This window comes from Sturnus vulgaris, chromosome 6, assembly GCF_052056855.1.
Source record: "Sturnus vulgaris isolate bStuVul1 chromosome 6, bStuVul1.hap1, whole genome shotgun sequence".
Classification (NCBI taxonomy): Eukaryota; Metazoa; Chordata; class Aves; order Passeriformes; family Sturnidae; genus Sturnus; species Sturnus vulgaris.
Window position 1 is genome coordinate 30,043,910 of NC_142248.1, and position 20,409 is coordinate 30,064,318.

The 20,409-nt window shown below is 38.3% G+C and overlaps 2 protein-coding genes across 8 annotated transcripts in view; one reads left to right on the forward strand and one right to left on the reverse strand.

Moving 5' to 3' along the window:
- The window catches only part of LOC148223390 (uncharacterized), a 165,728-nt gene that overhangs the window by 142,999 nt on the left and 2,320 nt on the right, over positions 1–20,409 (reverse strand). For 2 of the 7 annotated variants that reach the window (XR_015804657.1, XR_015804658.1), the window contains exon 2: positions 2,769–3,530. The exons of 4 other annotated variants lie outside the window; for them this stretch is intronic. The gene's annotated coding sequence lies outside the window, so the exon portion shown is untranslated. Of the gene's footprint in view, positions 1–2,768; positions 3,531–6,621; positions 6,788–20,409 lie in introns of those variants that run through there. One more of the 7 variants, XR_015804659.1, reaches the window with a different exon arrangement.
- Positions 18,223–20,409, forward strand: part of FLRT2 (fibronectin leucine rich transmembrane protein 2) — a 59,685-nt gene continuing 57,498 nt past the window's right edge. Inside the window, exons 1-2 of the mRNA XM_014869842.2 lie at positions 18,223–18,328; positions 19,102–20,010. The gene's annotated coding sequence lies outside the window, so the exon portion shown is untranslated. The remainder of the gene's footprint in view (positions 18,329–19,101; positions 20,011–20,409) is intronic.

Consider the following 20,409-nt stretch of genomic DNA (forward strand, 5'->3'; position numbering starts at 1 on the left):
AAAAAGCTTTTGGCTGCACTGCAAAATCTTCTTAGTATAACTCGAGATTTGAATGCAAACTGAAAATAGCAATTTAATCCTAGAGTAGGTTTACTTACTGTGGTTAGCTACCTATTTACAGTTCATCTGTGGGAAAAACAGAATTAAAAAAAAAAAAATCGTACCTAAAAATTATAGCTCATATAATGGCTAAATTTTTTTCTGCCTATAAAATTTAACTTTACCAATATCTAATACCAATACACTTAGCAGAAAGCTTACATATAGATCATACACATATGAATAAATTTATCATCTTGCAAATTAAATATATAACTACAATAATTAATTGATAAAGTCTTTTTATCAGAATGTGGAATTGAAGAAAAACAAAACAAAACAAAACAAAACAAGATAAATGAAAAAAGGAATAAAAGAAAAGCTAGTGTTAGATTTTTGAGCCAAATGAACAACACTTGATGAAATATTTTTTGGCCAGAACAATTGCTTTTGTTTTTGTCAACAAAGCAAAAGCTGGATACATTTTTTGGTTTGTGGGGTTTTTTTGTTTGTTTGTTTGTTTTCTTTTTTACATTTTATTGGTATATGCTACAAAACTTTCCAGAGGGGTCTAGGCTAAAGTCTTCCCAGAGTCTTTACCAGGATATCTTATATCTCCATTACTTCCCTTCCTGTGTTCTTTATGCTTTATCCCACTATTTTTTTGTTCTTCAAATTAACTTGAAACTTGAGTCTTGCTTATGTTATAACCATGATCTAAGGCTAAGTATTTTGGTCAGGTTTTGGGGGCGGGTTTTAATTATTAAATTGGTGTATTATCAGGAGAGGTTTTAAGGCAGTAGAAACTGAGATTAGTAGATTTATAGTTCTTTATCCTGCAGGAATTGCCTCTGTACTGGGAGGGTTTAAACAGACATGTTTCAAGTGGTACAATTCTGGAAGCTGACAAGGTTTTACATAGCTCACTTGGCAAAAGAGCAACTTACCACAGGGTATGAGTGTGAAATTACAGCAACGTGGTAACTGCCAGGTGCATGTTCTTATCCCACAGAAAATATGGTGGAGCTTTCCTCTTACCTGCCAGCTTGTCAAACAAGGCATCAGGGCAAAACATACAGAGTGCACTGGATGTAAAAATCTTCCCAATAGAAAGCAGAGCAAGAACCATAGATGAGAACAGTCACTACAAGTAACTAGGAAACTGCTGGGTTTACAGCTAACTACAAAGAGGACTGGGAAGTGTAGCCTTTAGTTACTTATTTATAAACCCCATACTCACTGCTCAGCACACAGCTTTTATCACGCTTCTTATATTTCATCAGTGCCCTTGGCCCAGCAAGTCTCACTGAGTGTGCAGGAGCTCACGCAGACATCTTTACTCAGAGGTGCAGAGGAGTAGCAGGAAAAGCAGCTGAACATTAGAAAGTGCTCGTACAAAGTCTATTCCCTCCTAGAGGTAATACCTTCTCACTCTGCCAGCTCCTCCACATGTAAATCACATCAATTTACACTCCATTTCACTGACTTATACTCCAGTAAGTGAGTGTAAGTAGGTCTTAAGGTGTCTAACTGAGCATAAAGGACTCTAAATTACACATTTTATGCATCACCTCTGAACTTAGCTCATAGGTTTAAACATAAGCAGAGTAATAAATCGATAGTTTGGAGGAGGGAGGACATGAAATGTGTGTCCATTTTGGTTTCTTGAGGTTATCACTGTATTTCATCAACACTAATGAAAAGGTCCTGCCTTTTTACTTGAAACACTGTTGAACTCAAATTGAGATATGCACCAGATTCTTTAAGCAATTATTTGAGCAGGCAAAAAAAAGAAAAAAAGAAAAAAGAAAAAAACATGAAGATGTTAAATGAATCAGGATTTAGCTTGGTTTTCGGTTTTTTTTTGGTTTTTTTTTCATATCTCAGTTTTGAGCTGTCCCTAAAAAATTTCAGAGAAATGCACGTTATTTTCTGGTTTAGACCATGCTCTGAAATCTCTATTGTTAAACTTCATTCTGTTTCACTGTCAATTCTACAATGGAATACGCATTTAAGTAAATTGCTAATGAGATTTGTGGCAAAGCTATGAGGCTATGAATAGCATCTCAGAGTCAGTAACAGTGGAATCTATTTATTACCAAATTACTTACTCCTGAGGTCAATTATTGCTACAAACATTTAATTAAATGGTGATGTAAATTTGATGAGCCTACTCAATACAAGCAAAGCCTGTTCTGCACTTTGAAAAGGTGAATAACAGAACTCTCCTTCCATCATTCCAGTTAAAATTAATTGGTCTCCTGGAAGTCTAGTTATAGAAAATATGCAAACTCCCTAGTTCATCTTCCCCAGAATCTCATCTCCATTAACTTAAAAATGTACTAGTGAGAACGAGGTTTCTCAGAGCAGAATAAAAGAACAATGTACATTAATAATAGGAAAAATTCTGAGGGTTATATCTTGCTATGGAGGGGTTTCTTAAGATTTGTTTTTTGTTGCCTTTTTTTTCCCCTGAGTTAGGAGGAGGATTTCTTTAAGGTATGGTGTAGAGCTAGAAGGGAAAGAGTAAAGCTAAGAAAGCTATTATTATTAGTGCTCTGCCTCCACAGTTTTAAAACAGATTCTGGCAGTTATGAGAATGGGGAATGGCATTGCTCTGTGACTTCCTTCCTGATAACAAGTTAATTAGATGCCAAGTGCTAAATGCTAGATTCTATGCATTCAAAGGGGCACTTATGGAAACAAAAGAATTTGGCACCTAAATATCCTGTGTTTGCTTCTGGAAATATTTATTTATTTTAAGACATCAGAAAAATTACAATCCATAGAGTATAGCACATTTTAGTCTACATATTTTATCACAAAGATCTTTTATTTTAATTCATTCTCAGAAATTATACACCAAGCTTACTCTGCTAGTACTGCACTGTACAGCTATGAAAATCAAAAGACTCTCTTTTATGCATTCGCTGAAACAGACATTTTCTTGAAATCCCTTTGTTGAAAGAATGCCCAGTATGATGAATGACACAATCTTTTGGTCTTCATTCAGACAACATTTTCAGTGAAATAAAAGACATTTTCTGGTATAGAGCCCATCAATTTACCCTTGGTTCAGCTGATCAGCGTTAAGAGCAGTTAGGAGGGAGACTTGTGAGCATCAGAACCAGAAAGACAGAATGAACTACTTGAATTCTTGAAACGCTAATGTTGCATTACATATCTGTCTTGTTTAGTGTCTCTAACAGTAAGCTGAAGGAGGTGATCAAGTGCCCTTTCTTCAAGTTTACAGGTGACAACCAGAAGGGGAGGAACAGTCAATACAATTGAGGGTGGAGGGAAACAGACTTGCTGAAGGAATGGGGTGAACAGGAGCCTTTTTAAATTCAGCAAATGTAAAGTCCTATACATGGGAAGCGGAGGCTTTTGCAGTGTTCCAAGCTGGAATGGATTGGTTCCAGGCAGTTCTGCTGGAAAATTCCTGGAGTTTGCAGTGGTTAGCAAGCTGAGTATGAGCCATCAGTGTGCACCTGCAAGAGAAATGGCTAACTGCATTCTCAGCTGTAGAAACAAGAGGAAGAGCACATTCAAGAAATCAGGACAATTGCCTATTCCCGTTTACATGCCACTCTTTAGAACACTACAGAACTACTTTGTCCAGTTTTAGCCAGGCACATCTTAGAAAAACATTGATAAAGAGTATCATAGAATCATCAAATCATAGAATGCCTTGGTTTGCAAGAGACTGAATATCATCTAGTTCCGAGCTCCAGTGTGAGCAGCCATGCCACCCAGTGTATCAGGTTATATGGGGCCCCATCCAATCTGGCCTTGAACACTGCCAGGTATGGGGCATCTACAGCTTCTCAACACAACTTCTTCCTGTACCTCACCACCCTCACAGTAAAGAATTTCTTCTAAACATCTAACTTAAATCTCTCCTCTTTTTGTTCAAAATTTCCCCTTGACCTATCACTATCCCCTCGATTTTATAAGCACCCTTTAAGAACCTAAAGGCCACATCACATTCTCCCCACAGACTTCTTTACTCCAGAGAAATATACCCCAGCTATCTCAGCCTGTCTTCATAGGAGGGATGCTGGACTCTTCTGACCAGCTTAGTGGCAGTCCTCTGGACCCACTCCAACAGGTTCGTGTCTTTTCTGTGCTGAGGACCCCAGAGACGGATGCAGCACTGCAGGTGGGGTCTCATGAGAGCAGAGTAGAGGAGAAGAATCACCTCCTTCAACCTGCCAGCCACTCCTCTTCATATGCAGCCCAGGATATAGTTGCCTTTTGGGGCTGTAAGCACACACTGCAGGTTCATGTCCGCCAGAAACCCCAAGTTATTCTCCTCAGGCTGCTCTCCAAAACTTCTTCCAGTGTGTTCTCATGTCTGGGATTGCCCCAACCTTGGTACAGCACCCTGCACCTGAACTTGTTGAACTTCAATATGCTCTTGTGGACTCACTTCTCCAGCTTTTCTCAGGTCCCCATGGATGCTTTTCCATCCTTTTGTTCTGTTATCCCCACCCATCAGCTTCTTGTCATCTGCAAACTTGCTGAGGATGCTCTCAATCTCACTGTCTGTGTCATTCACAAAGATATTAAAGAGCACTGATCCCTGAAGGACACAACTCATTACCAGCCTCTCAGGCATAGAGGTGAGGCCCACCAGTTTGTAGCTCCCTGGGTCTTCCTTTTTACATTTTAAAAAAATTATCGTGGTGGTTCTCTTTTTTCCAGTCACCATGGGCTTTGCCTGACCACCTTGATTTCTCATAATATAGGGAAAAACTTTTTCCCAGTGAAAGAAGTCAAGATTAAATAGATTTCCAAGAATACAGTCTGCATCCTTGGAAGTTTTAAAGTACTGAGAGGATAAAGCTCATCTGACAATGAGTTGAACCTATTTTTCAGCAACAGGTTTTCAGCAATGCATTAAACTAATGTTAAACAGTACTGTAGTAATAGTGAGAAGAAAACCCCTGGAAAAGAAAAGATATTCTGCGTGTCAAGTTGTCTTGTTGAGGATTTTGTTCTGAATGACCATATCTCTCTCTAGCACTTGTGCAAGATACTACTAGAGTTGATACACATAATTCTGAATAAAATCTTCTTTTTCATACTTATTTTCCACCAAGGAAAGTAAACTACTCCAGTCATAACATACTGTGGAATGACCATGTCAAAGGCATTTGTGCCAGTCAATCTGTACATGTTGGACATGCATTTCTTAATATGTCCATCAGAAACATACTTCACAAATACTTGTGATCTCTAGTCTCAAGAGATCTGGTTCAGTGAATTCACATTAAATATACCTCTTTTTCTCTGGTTTTGTTGCATTTTAAGTGTGAGTTATCTTAAAATTTTGTTTATTTTTAGATAAGTAAGCAAGTTAAATTAAAGCCTTACTTATGACTCTTCAGCCTGTTTCCTTTCCATTAGAATTAAAAGCAACCCTATTAAAGAAGTTAGGAAGTAATTGCTGAAAAATGCTATCTAGCAGAATGAATCTCATGCATAAATATACACAAGAAACTCATTTAAATGCCCTTAATTGTAATTATTCCATTTATCCGTTAATACTATGAAAGTATTATTGGAATGCTTTAAGAAATACATTTTATTCACCCAGTAGGCTCTGGAACCATTATTCTACATTGTGTAAATATATATCCAGTCATATAATTATATTCTTCTATCATTATATATTTAACAGTTTTTTGAATTCTGTTTACTTTTCAGATACAAGTCCAACATACCTATGAAAAACAATGGTACAAAACCTGGATATTACTACAAACATCCAGAAATGAGCACAAACTTCTGGTAAGCACAGAATTAACCACTGGATCTGCCAAGATTGCTGCAGCAAATTGCTCATAATTCAGCTTTTCTCTTACCAGTACCAAAACACATCTGCATGTGTTAATGAGATCTAAAACCTAATACAGTTGCTATTAATGTAAGCCCTTTACTGAGATGTGGAAAATCCGCCATCTACTTTGCAAAAGTAGAACTAAAACTAAGGATTACATCAATGAGAATAACTACTTCCCTAAGAGAAATCCAGAATGGAAGGGTGAAGCACCATTTCTGAGAAAACATCAAACTTTTTGCAGCATCAATTGTAAATCTTTTTCTGCTTTTAAGACATGTAATCATCAATTGCTCTGAAAATTACTACGGCTTATAAGTTAGAAGCAAAACTTGGCAAAAGCAAGCGGGTACATGGACTAATATCACTTTTATGACTTGAGAGTTCAGACCTTTTAAGAAAACAAAGTTTTTGAGGTTTCAACACAGCAAGACACCTAATGCCAGGCATGATGACTTGTGATTTGTATGGATTCTTTTGACAAACTGGAGTCCATGAAGATTTGCCTCCAACTAATTATATTCTTCTGAGAGAGAGAAGAGGAAGAATTTCTATCCTTATAATACCAAAAGACTCCTTCCCCACCCAGCCTTCAGTGATTAGCCACCAAACAAGACATCCCAAGTATATGCTCTGTGATTCATATCACCTTAAAATGGGCATTGCTCTTTCATTACTGCCCAACTAGACGTGGGATTTGTAAAAGGCTGACACACAATTTGACAATTTCCACTGACCTAAGTGGGAAACAGTCCTGTGGTGACGGAATCCCTTCACAGAGCACTAACACCAGGTAAGCAATCAAAAAGAGTGTGTTGACATGTTCATCTGGAGTAGAACACATGCCAGGAAGTGATGTTTTGTCTTCTTCACACCTCCAAAATCATCTCCCAGATGTACGGTCTGTGCAGAGTTGGAAGGAAGAGTCAGATCTTTTATTAGTGTGCCAGTTTCGCTTAGCTGGCAGCTGGGGTTAAACCATGACAATTAGAAAGCTGCAGACTTGTTTAATCCAAACACACTAGAATTATATGGAGAGACAAGTTGTATAAATGTTGAATTTGGCTTAAAGATTGTATGAGTACAGAGAGATCCCTGCCTATGTAAATATATTTATTTGTGTATACATTGCATTTGTATACTATACACTGTATACATGAAGATCTCTGCCTGTGTTAGAAAGAACTAAGGAAAATTTCTTTTCACAAAAGACTGTGTTGGAAAAGGTAATAAAACAAAAACCTTAATTTGCACTTAATACTGAAAAGTGGTTGGTTTGCCCTGGATTTTCATGGTTTGAGAAATATATCCAAGTGAAAATTAAAAAAAAAAAAAAATGTGGCAGGCTCCTGGTTAACAACACATTGAATCTAAGTTAATAGGAAACAACATTCAGATACCCACTGCTTCCAAACTTGCCTCCATCCCTTCTTCACATTTTTACTTTTCATAACTTTTATTTTTCTTTCAGCCTTCTTCTCACACTTCCACTGAAGGCTGCACAAATAGTGTAAATTACAGTGTTCCCTGCATCTTTTTCTTTAGAGAGATCTTTTTGTAAATATCTTTCAAATCGTGTATGGTGCTATGAGCCATCTTGTCACTCTTTCACTCTGGAGAGAGGAGCTGATGAGAAGTGAGAGGTCTCAGACATACAGAAAATACAACATAAGACAAATGAATTACTTGGATGAAAGAAGTGGGAGGGGATTAATTTTAGTGGGCTGTCATAATCCTTCCTCAAAACATGACCAGAATACTGTCACTGCATTCCCAAAATGGAAAACATGTCACAACCTTTTTTTTTTTTTTTCCAAAATGCGTTCGTGCTCTGGCAGATGACCAGAAACTCTACTGAGTTTCAGAAACAGCAGAAACCTATTGTGAAACCTATTGTTTACCAAAAGAGAGGGAAGGACTTGGGATATGTGGCCTAAAACCCTGCTGGACCCAGTTAAAAATTCTTTCACCTCAGTTTGACTCATGAAGAAGACTTTCAGTGGCAACTACATAGAACAGTAGACCCTCTTCTTGATCAGGAATTGTGCCACAAGATCCCAAATATAGACAGTCACCCTCTGGCTCCATAGCTCTTTAACTTGCAGCCCTCTCAGGTCTGTTGCTGTCATGAACTTCCCTGGCATTTGTGTGACAGGAGTAGGGAAGCCAGAAACCCCTGAATTTGAGCAGCTGCTGTTAGGTGGAGAGGCTGAGAAATGACCAGTTGAGAAGACAGTAGCTCTAAATGATGCTGTCAGATATTCAAGAAAAGACAGTTTTTGCTTTCATCTGCCATTACTAAGCAGACCTGAGAATGAGGACTACAGTTTTCCCTGGTATACCACGTACTGTGTTTAGAGACAAGACAGACATTGCTGGTAACACATGAGGAGAAAAATTTAAAATATATAGCTTGTGGGGAGGAAAAAGAAAAAACAAAAAAACCGCATGCATGTGTTATTTCTACAAGATGTCTATGGGGTATGGTCATTTAAACTTCCACTTCATATTGTCTTTGCCTATAGGCAGGTTGGGATATAGTTGAAAGTTGGCATCTTTTGCTGTCTGTCCTACAGGGCCAGAAACAGCTGTATAAAATGCAAGAGCAGAGATTGATGGGGGCATTTTCCCTGACCCTTTTTCATTTTCTTTTGTAAGTTATAACAGCATAGCCACTTGTGCTTATTACATTGCACTTTGTGATTTAGGGCTTGAGATTCTGTGCTAAGATAAAAGGAGTTTAAGAAATGAAAGGGTAGGGGAATGAAGGAAGGAAGAGGAGTACAAGAAGAGAAGATCAGGCAACATGAGAAGAGTTATGTCCTTTGAAGCAATAAATAAGTCCAAGAAATAATAGTTAATCCACAGCGTACCTCAGCACAGATGGATAAAAAAAGCTCAATGACACAGGTGGCAGCAGTGGTGCAACCAATCTATTGGCAGAAAAGAGGTGTAAGGTAGCAAAGGAGATTAAATTGCAATGAAGAAGAGACTCTGATATAACATTTAGCAGCACAAATTATATAGCAGGAAAAAGTAAGATGAACAAAAAAATTAAAGAATTTTCCACAGAACACCAGAGAAGCAGAGAACATGGGAAGTCAGAGATAAAGTCTCACCTGTGGCCCTGAAAGACAGAAAAACGGCATTCCTTCTAGCTGGTGCACTTGGAATTTGGTTTTTCACCAGTTGCACAGGAAAAACTATGAACTTGTTCTATTCACATTGTCTTACTAGCTGTTTCTAGTTGAAGTTCAGAAGTTTTTCCAGAGCCATGTTGTACTCTATGAAGATCAGGAAATAGACTAGAAATAGAATTCCTCAATCTTTCAAACATGGGTAGCTGCCAGGAGCCTTGGATAAGTACCTATTTCTTGATTGTTTCTTGAGAATGAATGGCAGCATTGATAACAGGTGATGTATTCTGTTTTGGAAAGAAAATGAGAGAGTAGCAGCTGGGATGTGTGGGCGGGTGAAGCTGTAGTTGACAAGGAACCAGTAACCAACAAAAGAGTGGCTAAAAGGAAAAAAGATTTTGTTACTTAAGGAAGTTAAGGAGATGATTCCATTTTGTTTGTGATGAGAAGGTTCATATGTCATAATCTCTAGTAAGACACAATAGCTGAAAATTCAAGGTAGAAAAACTCAAATGTGTAATTGGCGTTGAAGACAATTAATCATCATGATGGATTATGTTGTTATATTTCCAAGCTGTGTGTTCCTTTTCAGTTAAAATTTACTAGCTTAATAAAAATATTTAAAAAATCACATTAGGCATACTCCAGGAATGCTTCATAGACCCCTTAGATGATTCCATGGCTAATTTAAAAATGTAACACCTGTTAAAGATTAGTTTGCTTAATTTCATAGCACAGTGTCTATAAAGATATAAAGTATTTCTAGTATTTATAAAATTAATTAAAATTAAAACAACATATGAACAGTTAAGAAGGCTGGTGAAGTAGTTGTCCCTTTTAACTTGGCTTCTGCTCTTTTTATTAAAACTATTTAATAGTTTGTACACACTATCAGAAATGTCACTTTTGGTGAAAGCAGAAAAATTAATTACAAAGACACATTAATGTAAACTGAGTTTCAGCAGATTTCTTCTGACCTGATATTATTTCTAGTCTAAAGAATTACCAAACACTAAATAGTGTTATGCTAACCTGAGCTCAAGTAAATAAAGTTCTTAGGTCTCTGAAACCTGCCTACATTAGGTAATGATACTGCTGTTAATCTGCCTGACTCTCTGCTAAATGCAAAAATAAATGAACAAATACATCCACATTTGTTTTCATTTTATATAAACCACCATAGTTTCATTGATTCCATTGTACCAATGTACCTCAGTTAAGAATCTGAAACATAAAGCATATAGTATTTTACCCTTCTTCAGTAATTTTCTGTCTGATAACCTTCACCTACTTATAAGAATGTTTTCCTTGTGAAGGAAAGGATGCTCATTTGTCCCATTTTATAGATAAGGAACACAGTATCTGTACAGCCCAAAATTAATGTTTCCACATTTACTTTTTTCAAAGCAACTTCTCTACCTCTGAAATTTGAGTTCTTTATCTAATCTGTAAAGCACCTTTCATAACCCAGTTTTGCCAGGTCTTTTAAAGTAAGATATAGTAAAGATGATGAGACAGGTACTTAGGAGGAAAAGGACAAGCAAAAGCAGCTGTATGGTAGGAAAAAAAAAAAAAGGGGGGGGAATATTTTAATTAACTAAAAATAAAGCACGATGCATGATAAAACCAAGAAGAAATGAAAATCAACAGTAACAGTCCTTATTCCGTTCTGGCCACCAATCTAATAATTATCAGCTGATGATTTTATAGAAATTATTTACAATACGTGTTTTTGAGTTTTAGGCTATGTAAAGGATAATGTCCAGAGCATAAAAGATGGATTAGGAAAAGGTGTGTAGGCTGTTGTGGCGTATAACAGATCCTCAATACTGAGATTTATCCTGCCTTGCTGGGGCACATTAGTCTTGTAGATAAATCATAGTGTTGACTATAAACTCTTGCTAAATGCAGAAAAGAAATCATTACCAATATTTCTGGGTTGAAACTGCTAGAAGGTTACAAACACACCTGGTAATTAAAAAAAAAATTAAAAGCAGAAATCAGCTAGCAAGAAGTGATGAATGGTCCAGGAGAAGTAAATGAGGAAGAATGCAGATGAGTGCAGAAAGACATACAGAGTGTTCAAATGCTAATGGATGACAGACAGTTCAATGCAGATAAATGAAGTGCAATTATGACTTTGATGAGCCTTCGTGACACAAGACTACTCTTTGTTCGAGATAAAATATGACAAATATAGATGAAAACAGATGAAAAAAATGAGAGACAAGTCACTGTGCATCATTAATAAGAGATACGAAACAGAAAGAAGAAGACAAATCAATGCATTTAATAAATCTTCATAGTCCAATTGTCTCTGTCTCTGGATTAGTAGATGCATGCTTCATAAAATATGATCATTTAGAAAAAACAGAAACAAAAGGGACCTTCTTCATGCTCTGTTAAATACAAGGTGTCTAACTGAGCACTCAACTGGAAAAAGATCATCAGTTTCCCTGACTTCTGCTTCTTCATCCATAACTTTTTAAATCAAGATATGTAAGTTGAACAATTGTCCAGGTGGTTTATGGATTTTTTGCCCATTTCTCTAAAGTGTCAAACAGCAGCATGGCTGAAAGTAGCAGGGTGTTGGCAGAGCTATACCAATTCTCTGATTCATAATATCAAAAGTTGTGCAGTCAGGGTGATCCACTCAGCTGACTCAATAGAGTTTGCCCTGCAACAGCAGGAGACATTTTTCATCCATTTATCTCCAAGTATAGAATTCCAGATTTGTCATAGTAACCAAATACGTAGAAAGCAATTGAATGGTCTGTCTTTTAGTACAACTACAGAAGAGATGTTCCCAAGGATCTACTCACATGTCTCCAAGAACAGATTTCCTGGGAAATGATAAATTTAATATCAACCCCTGCAATCCTGAAATAAACCTAGCTAAGTCAAATATTTCTATGAGAGAATAAGGCAAGTGACAGTAGACAATGGCCTGAGGCTACAGGCAATGAAGATTTCACAGGTACTGACTGCAACATGCTCCTTAGCTCAGGTATCATATGGCAAAACCATTATTCAGCATTTCTGGGCAGTTTAAAATATAGGGGAAAAAAAAAAAGAAAAAAAAAAGGAGGGAGAATCAAAACAAACAATCCAATAAATGCAACTTTAGCAGTAACAAAAAGTGAAATAAAACCAGAACTGTTAACTCCAATTTTTTCTTAGTTACAAAATTAAAAATAATGAGATTCAAAACCTGCTTTTCTAATGGAAATCATGATGGCAATCTATGGCATGATGTGGAATTCTAACCCAATATTCACTAGGACTTCCTTTCTCCCAATAATTATGTTGTTCATTTACTTTGTATTGGTTTGTTAATGCGTTTGTTGGGGGTTTTTTACTTTTTTTCTAGTTTGAGGATTTCTATTCTTGAAAGTTAGAGACTTTTATTTTAAACTTTAAATTAGAGCTGTGACTATTGACTCATTTGCAGTGGGGGATCAAGCAGTACTGGGTAAAGTTATTACCTCCCCCAGTTGTCCACCCATCCTTTTCCTCCTTTTCCTTCAACAGGAAGAGCTTTTTTAGACTGGCAGCATCCCCTGATAGTTATCAGTTTACAGCCTAGCAGAAAAAAAGGAAGCTGGAAATTGACCTTGATCAATGCTAGTACATATTTTGCTGTCATCTGCAGAGGTTCAAGAATACATCTCCTTAATAACTGCTGCAAAATTATACCTGCAGGAACACAACAGGAAGTTTTGATCAATAATTGCTTAAAGCTACTTAGTTTAGATGACTGCAAAAGTCTGCATGTCTCAAGCAATAGTCTAACTCTAGAAATTATTTCCATCACATTATCATCAATTATAAGAGAAATTATAAGACAATTGTTCAAAATGGTAATGGTGTGTTTCCTCTCTGAGACTGTCCAATCTCATGCACAACAATGAAAAGACTAAGAAAAGAGAAGCATTTGATAGCATCAGAAAAGAACTTAAAACTTTCTTACGTGTAAATGAAATATTCTATCTTTCAAATATGCAATGTAATAGACTATCCAATATGGATTGGTAAAACTAACTATTGTCAGAGAAAAGAGCTCGAGTTTGTTTGTGAGTTTATGAAATGGCTCTTCAGAGAACTATGTTATGTATTCATCAAGTATTGCATGTTTTCAGTAAGTCAGGTGAACAGTTACTGGTAACAAATGACATAAACCCAGATTCCTGGGGCAACCCCTGGGCCCTGACTAGATCCATCCTTCCATGGGAAGCCCCCTCCTCACTTCTCTCCAACTCTGCTCTGGTGCAGGGACTTCGTGTCACCTTGGGGGTGACCAGATGCAGTCACTGCTGGAGGTGTGCAGGTCTCCAGTCCTCTCTTCTGGATGGACATTGGACAGGCATGATAGCCTTCTTTCCAGTCTTGTCACCAGTCCTCTGTGAACCCTGAGCCTGAATCTCCATCCTGCCATGCCTGGAAATATTAATGAACCCTGCACCAAGCCCCATTTTTTGTATACCCTGTCTCCCTTCTGCAGGACTGGCTGAGGGCATTGCCTTTTTCTGGGATCACCCTTGACTTCCAGCTCATCCTCCCTTTTTCTTGCTGTTCTCCACACCAAGTTCAGCAATAAGCTGAACATTATGAGAATGCTAAGACTGGCCATAATAGTGTTCAATTGCCAAAAATAACCTTTGAGACCAGAGAAATCCAAGGACAATGACAATAGAAATATATAGTTAGCCTATTTTGTTCAATAGTAGTTAAGACAAATTGTGTTTGACAATGCAAGAAACAAACACCAAAAATGTTCCTATAGTGAAACTCCAGCTTCTCTGAGCTTGCAGAAATCTGTCTCTCTGATGAACAAATGCTGACAAATATGCATATGCTTCAAAATTAAAAAGAGTGAGCCAAAACCTGAAAACTCTCCTCTCCCTAACTCATTGTTTGGACTTACTGAAGTTCACCAATAAATGATTACACACTCAAGCTGCTTCATTTTCTCCAGGGAGGATTTCATGGTCTTCTCTAACCCTACCAAAAAGAATAGCTTAACTTCTTAGCATTCTTTTTGCCTGAGGCACAGAAAGGAGGATCATTTTGTGATGCAAGTAAAAAGTTCAGTTTATCCTGGGGGCATATTCCTGGCTCTTCTTCATAACTACTCCACCTAGGACATTTTAAGTGTGGTATGTTTAACTAAATTATCTCATGGTAGATTTCAAGTGCAATTTGTCACTTCCAAATAAGCAGAATTAACTGAATGGAAAGCTCATCATGAAATGAGGAAGAATCTGTTTGAGTTAAAAGTAAAGAAGCAGACCTCAATTACTTATGCAATTAAAAATATATATGTATACATGTATATTTATATGATCCAGAAAATATATATTATATATATTATATTATATATATATATATATATATATATATGTGATCTAGAGAAAGAATTTCCTATGAGCTGTTATTTTTGCATGTAGCTGGGGTTTTATATAAAATGGTCTATACTCTCTCAGAGGTTGAATGTATATAGTATATATAAAAGGCAAAATTGGTCTTTTCTAGGGGATTTTTCAAGGTCTCAAGAACTGCAAAGACTGCTGAATGGAAAACACAATTCCACAATAGGAATGGAATTGCCTAACAATGACTCCTAGCTGAATTAAGCTCACCCTAAATTTGCAATCCTGGTGCAATTCTGCAGATGGGTTTTCTCACCAGAAGGTTCCTTCAGCATCCCATCAGTGAAGCAAATTTAGACTTTCCTAGTTCTGCTATACTATGGGAATGAAATAAAAAATCTACTGGCACTAAGCACCATATTCTTCATAGCATTGATTAGTAAGCAGCCTTATAACTTTTAGCACTGCATTTATTCTTCACCATACACGTGTCCCTCAGAAATGCATATCCATTCTCTTTCTGTCAGCAGGCCATGGTTACCTGGATGGGTACCTTTCACTGATTCAGTAGATCTAATCAGAGATCCCTGTTCCTCCTGACAATATTTCACTTAAGTCTAAAAGCCAGTGCCTTCCTGCTCATAAAGAGATTATTGAAAGTGACATAAAATCTCTTTTACTAAATCCTAACAAAAAATTTTAGGTCTGAACAAAATTAATCTGTTGTCCTATGTTTTGAAAGAGTTGAAGTTGTTGACTGCTGTGACAACCTTCTTATCCCCCTCAGTCCACAAATCTGTGATGTGGGCTTTGCACTGCTAAAGAGCAAGACAAATGGTTTCATAAGATATTTTCACTGCCTCAAAATCCTCTTCAAGACCTGAAAGCTTACTGCCAATTTATCAGGATTCAAAACAGATACCATCTGCCTAGTCTTTTTTTTTTTTTTTTTTTTTTTCAGGTAATCAGTCTGTACCACGGTGACAAGTTTTTCTGCCCTCTAGTAATAGCCCCTGGAAAGGGGATCTCTTGGTGCACCAGCAGGCCAAATTATTGTTCATTTATTTCTGAGTTTGGAGGTGTAATCATGTAGCCTTTGCTTCTTGACCGTGATGGTCAGGGTAACATCTTTATAGCGGTTTGTTTAGGTAATTGAAAACAATTTTCCTTTTCTCCTATCCTTTTTACAACAATATGTTCTAAAATAAATAAACAGAAAAGAGTAGAAAAGGCTTTACCAAATGATGCTACCAGTTTATCAGAATCTTGGGATTAACCAGAAAAGGCAAAAATCAATACATTTCAATAGAAAATTTGCCTTCTCCATTGTATCCTATTACACATAATTAGCTGATACCGGAATTGAGAGAGAGTTAACAGCTGTCAGATAGAGCTCGAAATATTTTGAAATACTGTAGATCAAAGTTTTCCAACCTTGTGTAAAGTGATGCATGGAAATCAAGGAAATATAAAGTTAAACCTATGCCATGAGCCTTGGGGTCTATATTATAAACTGTAGCATGTTTTATGTTCTCTCTTTAAATAATATTGAGAGATTTTGATCAGGCTAATCTTTTAAAAATAATGTTCTCATGTCCTACTTTTATATATTCTCATAATTCTAATGCTCATTCATGTTTATTGGACTGAAAGAAAACTGGCTCCTTGTCCTGGTTTAGGGCAAATTTGGGAGGAAGCTTCCAAAGGGGTCCCTCTAGAAAACAGATTCCAGCGACCCCTCCCCCTACTGGTTTGGGAAAGTATTTCCTTGGAGAAAAGTGGAAAAGAACTGTTCATGTAACAAGCAAAGTATTCTTCAAGTGCAGTTTCTGAAAACAAACTTCTCACTTCTTCCCCCCACACTTTGCTCTCAGAACCAGTCTTAAAGGTGCAGAACTCAATATCCAGCATAAACACAACAGATGATTGAGGATACAAGCATCATAAAATCACCCGAGGACACTCCTCTTTGATCACTTAAAGGCACTCTGTCATAATTGTAACCATTCCTTAGAAAAAACAAAAAGTTACAGAAATGGACTTGACAGAGACAAAAGGATGATTTGTGTTTGCCAAACCTGTGGATAAGAAAATACAAATATATCTTATTTCTTTCAGTAGGGAATTAGAATGAGGGAGCTCCTGAGCTCCCATGGGAGATTGGGTAGATAGCCTTGCAATCAGAAAGGGATCCTTTCTCTACAGTGGATTGACAATCTGCCTTCTAGGCTTCTCCACTTAGAATAAAAGAAGAGCACTGAATGCAGAAAGGGCAACTTAATGAATGTTGTGTAACTTTCACTGAGGTGTTTTGGCTTTGTTTCGGCTTTATATAGGGAAGCAAGAGTTTTTCTGATAGAACTGTGTGGATTATTTTTTCCAGAAACATAAAGGTACAGTGACAGAACCAGAGATGGAAGATATTCCTTTATTTTAAAAGTTGGCTATGACAATGAAAATTACCTTAATAATTACACTCAGAAAATGTGAAAGAAAAAACTTATGTTGGCTATTTATATGTTATTCAGAAGGTTTTACTTATGCCTTCCACTCATCATGGTAGGTTGTTAGGTCAATCATAAATTAATTATTTTTCATATATGTGTTAATTTCAGTTTTTCTCATTACTCTATTTTCCCTTGCATTTTCTATACATGAAAAAAAAACCAAATAAAACCACAAAGAAACAATGCATAACAATGTTCAATGACTACTGGATTCTTATGTCATTATTTAGCCACTTTAATAACCTCAATTTTATCAAATTCAACTAAATATTAGTTAAATTGATCTATATCTGTGCAATTGTCATTAGCATGAAAACTATGGTAAGAAACGCCAATATTCTATAACTGGATCCCTTCCCCTTCCTTTCTGCCCCTTTCCTTTTTCTTTCCATCCCTTTCCTTTCTCTTTCCTTCCCTTTTTCCTTCCTTTCTTTCCTTTCCTTTCCTTTTTTCCTTTCCTTTCCTTTCCTTTCCTTTCCTTTCCTTTCCTTTCCTTTCCTTTCCTTTCCTTTCCTTTCCTTTCCTTTCCTTTCCTTTCCTTTCCTTTCCTTTCCTTTCCTTTCCTTTCCTTTCCTTTCCTTTCCTTTCCTTTCCTTTCCTTTCCTTTCCTTTCCTTTCCTTTCCTTTCCTTTCCTTTCCTTTCCTTCCTCAAAGCCTTTTTTACTAAGCTGATTTCCCCAAATTTGAAGAAGAATATATTTAGGGATTTTTTCCCCTTCTGTCAGCTGCATGAATTTAAGGCCTGAAGTAAAATTCTACATTCCTGACAAAAATTGAGGTTATTCAGTATGATTTAGACCAACCTCCCAGTTACAAAATTATTTCCTTTTACCCTCTTTCTTGCAAGCTCAGAAATCAATCTTACAATATAGCTGGAAGAAAAAAAATATTAAAAAGACACTTTCATTTTTATAACATTTCTTAATGTTACCTCATTTTATATTTTCTATAAAATAAGTGAGGTTGTATTATGGATCAGTGGACCATCACTCCAGGCTAGCCGTCTTGTATGATCACAGAAAATGTAAAGGGAATGTATTTCTATATTCTCCTTTCCGTTTACAGCTTTTCAACCATGCAAAGCGGTTTGCTAGCAAATAAATAAATAAATACATCCTTGACACATTGATAGTCTGGTGATGGTGAAGGGGGAAATTGTTTAAAGTCCAAGTAATCAGACTATTACCGAGCTAGCGCGGCGAGGGGGGAAGAGGGGGAAGGGGCGTGCAGCAGTGAGCAGAGCGGGCAGGCGGGAGCCGGGGCAGGGTGTCCGTGCCAGCGCTGGGCTCTGCTGCCACCTTGGCCGCGCCGCGGGACGTGCAGCCGGCCCCGCTCCGCGCCCGCCGAGCTCCCGCCGCGCACCTGCCCAGCCTCGCCACTCACCTCACCCGCTCTGACAACCCGGACAAGGATATGTGTGTTGTCTAAAGGGTCAGTTTTGGGGCAGTTGTTTTTTGTTGTTTTTTCTTTTTTTTTTTTTTTTTTTTTGGGGGGGGGAGGGGGCGCTTGAGTGTGGCTGGGGGTTGTTCTTCAAATGATGTTTATTTGCCTGCTGTGCTTAAAATCGGAACTTAGAAATGTGGGTGGGAGGAGAATACTTTTTTTTTTTTTGTGTCCTTTTGCTTGCTGTAGGATTCTTCTCCTCCCTTGTCCAGCCTTATCTTACACATTTAATGAAGAAAGCACTGAAATTTCCATTCATACACATCTACCTGCCACTCCATCTTTCCTACAACATTACCACGGGAGCTCTGGAAGGACCTCCCGGAATACCAGCTGCAGTCAGAAGTCGTGTCGTCGTCACTCCCCCCTCCTTTTTTTTTTTTTTTTGGGGGGGGGGGGGTGCGGTGGGGGCAGAGAAGGCTGACAAAAACATCATAATGCACTTAAAAATATATAAATGAACACTAGGCCACCAATAGAGTTTGTTAATCTTGTTTCCCTGTTGTCTTGACATCGGGCTCTGGGCTGGTGGTACACACTTTGGAAAGCTTTCAAGCACTTCATTTCATCTTTGAATTGCATGCGCTTTTCTCTCAGTTTTAAGGTTTCTTATGCTTAGGAGGTAACATGTTCTGACATGCTGGAGTTTGGTGGTGGTAAATATTTCCTTTGAGTACAAAGTGCATATGTGAAAAAGGCTTTTTTTCCCTTTCTTTCCTGAAAATACATTTCTTTCTCACTTGCTCCTTTCTCTGTTGTAGTTAATAACTTGTAAAAGAGCTGAATCTGGATATCTGAGCGAAATGACACTTTTGGAATTGTACTTTTAACCACACCACGCTGAGGAAAGTGCAGAAGCTCTATGTGCGTATGAGAGGAATTCATGCTATGCAGATGAGTTTGCAGACTCGGTGACAGAGAGGGACCACAGGTGAGTCCCCAGCGATCTCCTTTGCCAAGAGGATTTTTCCAGCCCCTAATCACAGAAAAGCCTTCAATCTACTCCCCAGAGTTGGCGGTTCTCATCAGTTTCAAGTGAAAATAACCAAGAATAGAAAATGGCACGTAATAAAGAATCCCCAGCAAAGTAGCCTTGTTGCCCTGCATTCCCCCCAAACCAGCATTCCCCGGCGCTGGGGTCTCGGTCCCCCGGCGAGAGAAAGATCTGCAAAGGGTTAAGCCGCTGACTTGCTTGCTAGGCAAAGTTTGAGGAAGAATATGTCTGAGGCTGGATACGCTGCAGCCCCGCGTTTGAAATCTGTCACCCTCACTTAGGAGCGCTGCATCTCTGGCTGTCACCGGTGAATAATGATCGCACGGCGATAAGATCGCTCGGCGGCGGTGCGCCCGGCCGCCCGGGGGAAGCGAAGACAGGAAATTGCGAGGCGTTTAGCCGCTTCAGCGGGGTGTTCTTCAGTGTCATCGGTGGGTGTCAGGGTCAAATGACCGGCTGGAGAGAAGATTGGGAAGATAATTTCTTTCCTCCTTTCCTTGAGAGCAACCTTGGGTGTTGGTGATCATTGGCAGCTATGGAAAACAGAGACCTCGGTGGTGATCCTTAAAACAGTACCATGCTGGAGCCCAGCTGTCCTGCCACTTTCTCCCCTTTCAACCTGCCGGACCCGGTGGGCTTTGGGTGACCTACCGAGAAGGAACTTCCGCAGGAGCAGGTAACACCTGATTAAGTCACTTTCTGGATTGACACGATCTTGATTTGACCAAAACGTGTCCTGAGTATCATTCACTGATTTAAAGTATCGGCTGGTTGAGGGTCCAGGGACAGGGAGAGGAACAGGAATAATTCCATTCCATCTTAATCCCTCTGAGACTGCGGAGCCGGGCAACTGCCTGCAGCCTTGCAGAAGTTTTTAACGTTCCCACTTTCCTCCCTGATTAGGGGCACAGAGGGCAGAAATATCTGTGATCGACAGTGGCCAGCTCTGCCTCCTGTGCTGACGACAGGTAGCTAGTATCAGGGACGTGGAAAACAGAGGGACAGGTGGACTAAACATCAGAAAAAGAGTGGTGTTTTTTTTTTGCCAGAAAATGCACTAGTTGTCCATCAGCTT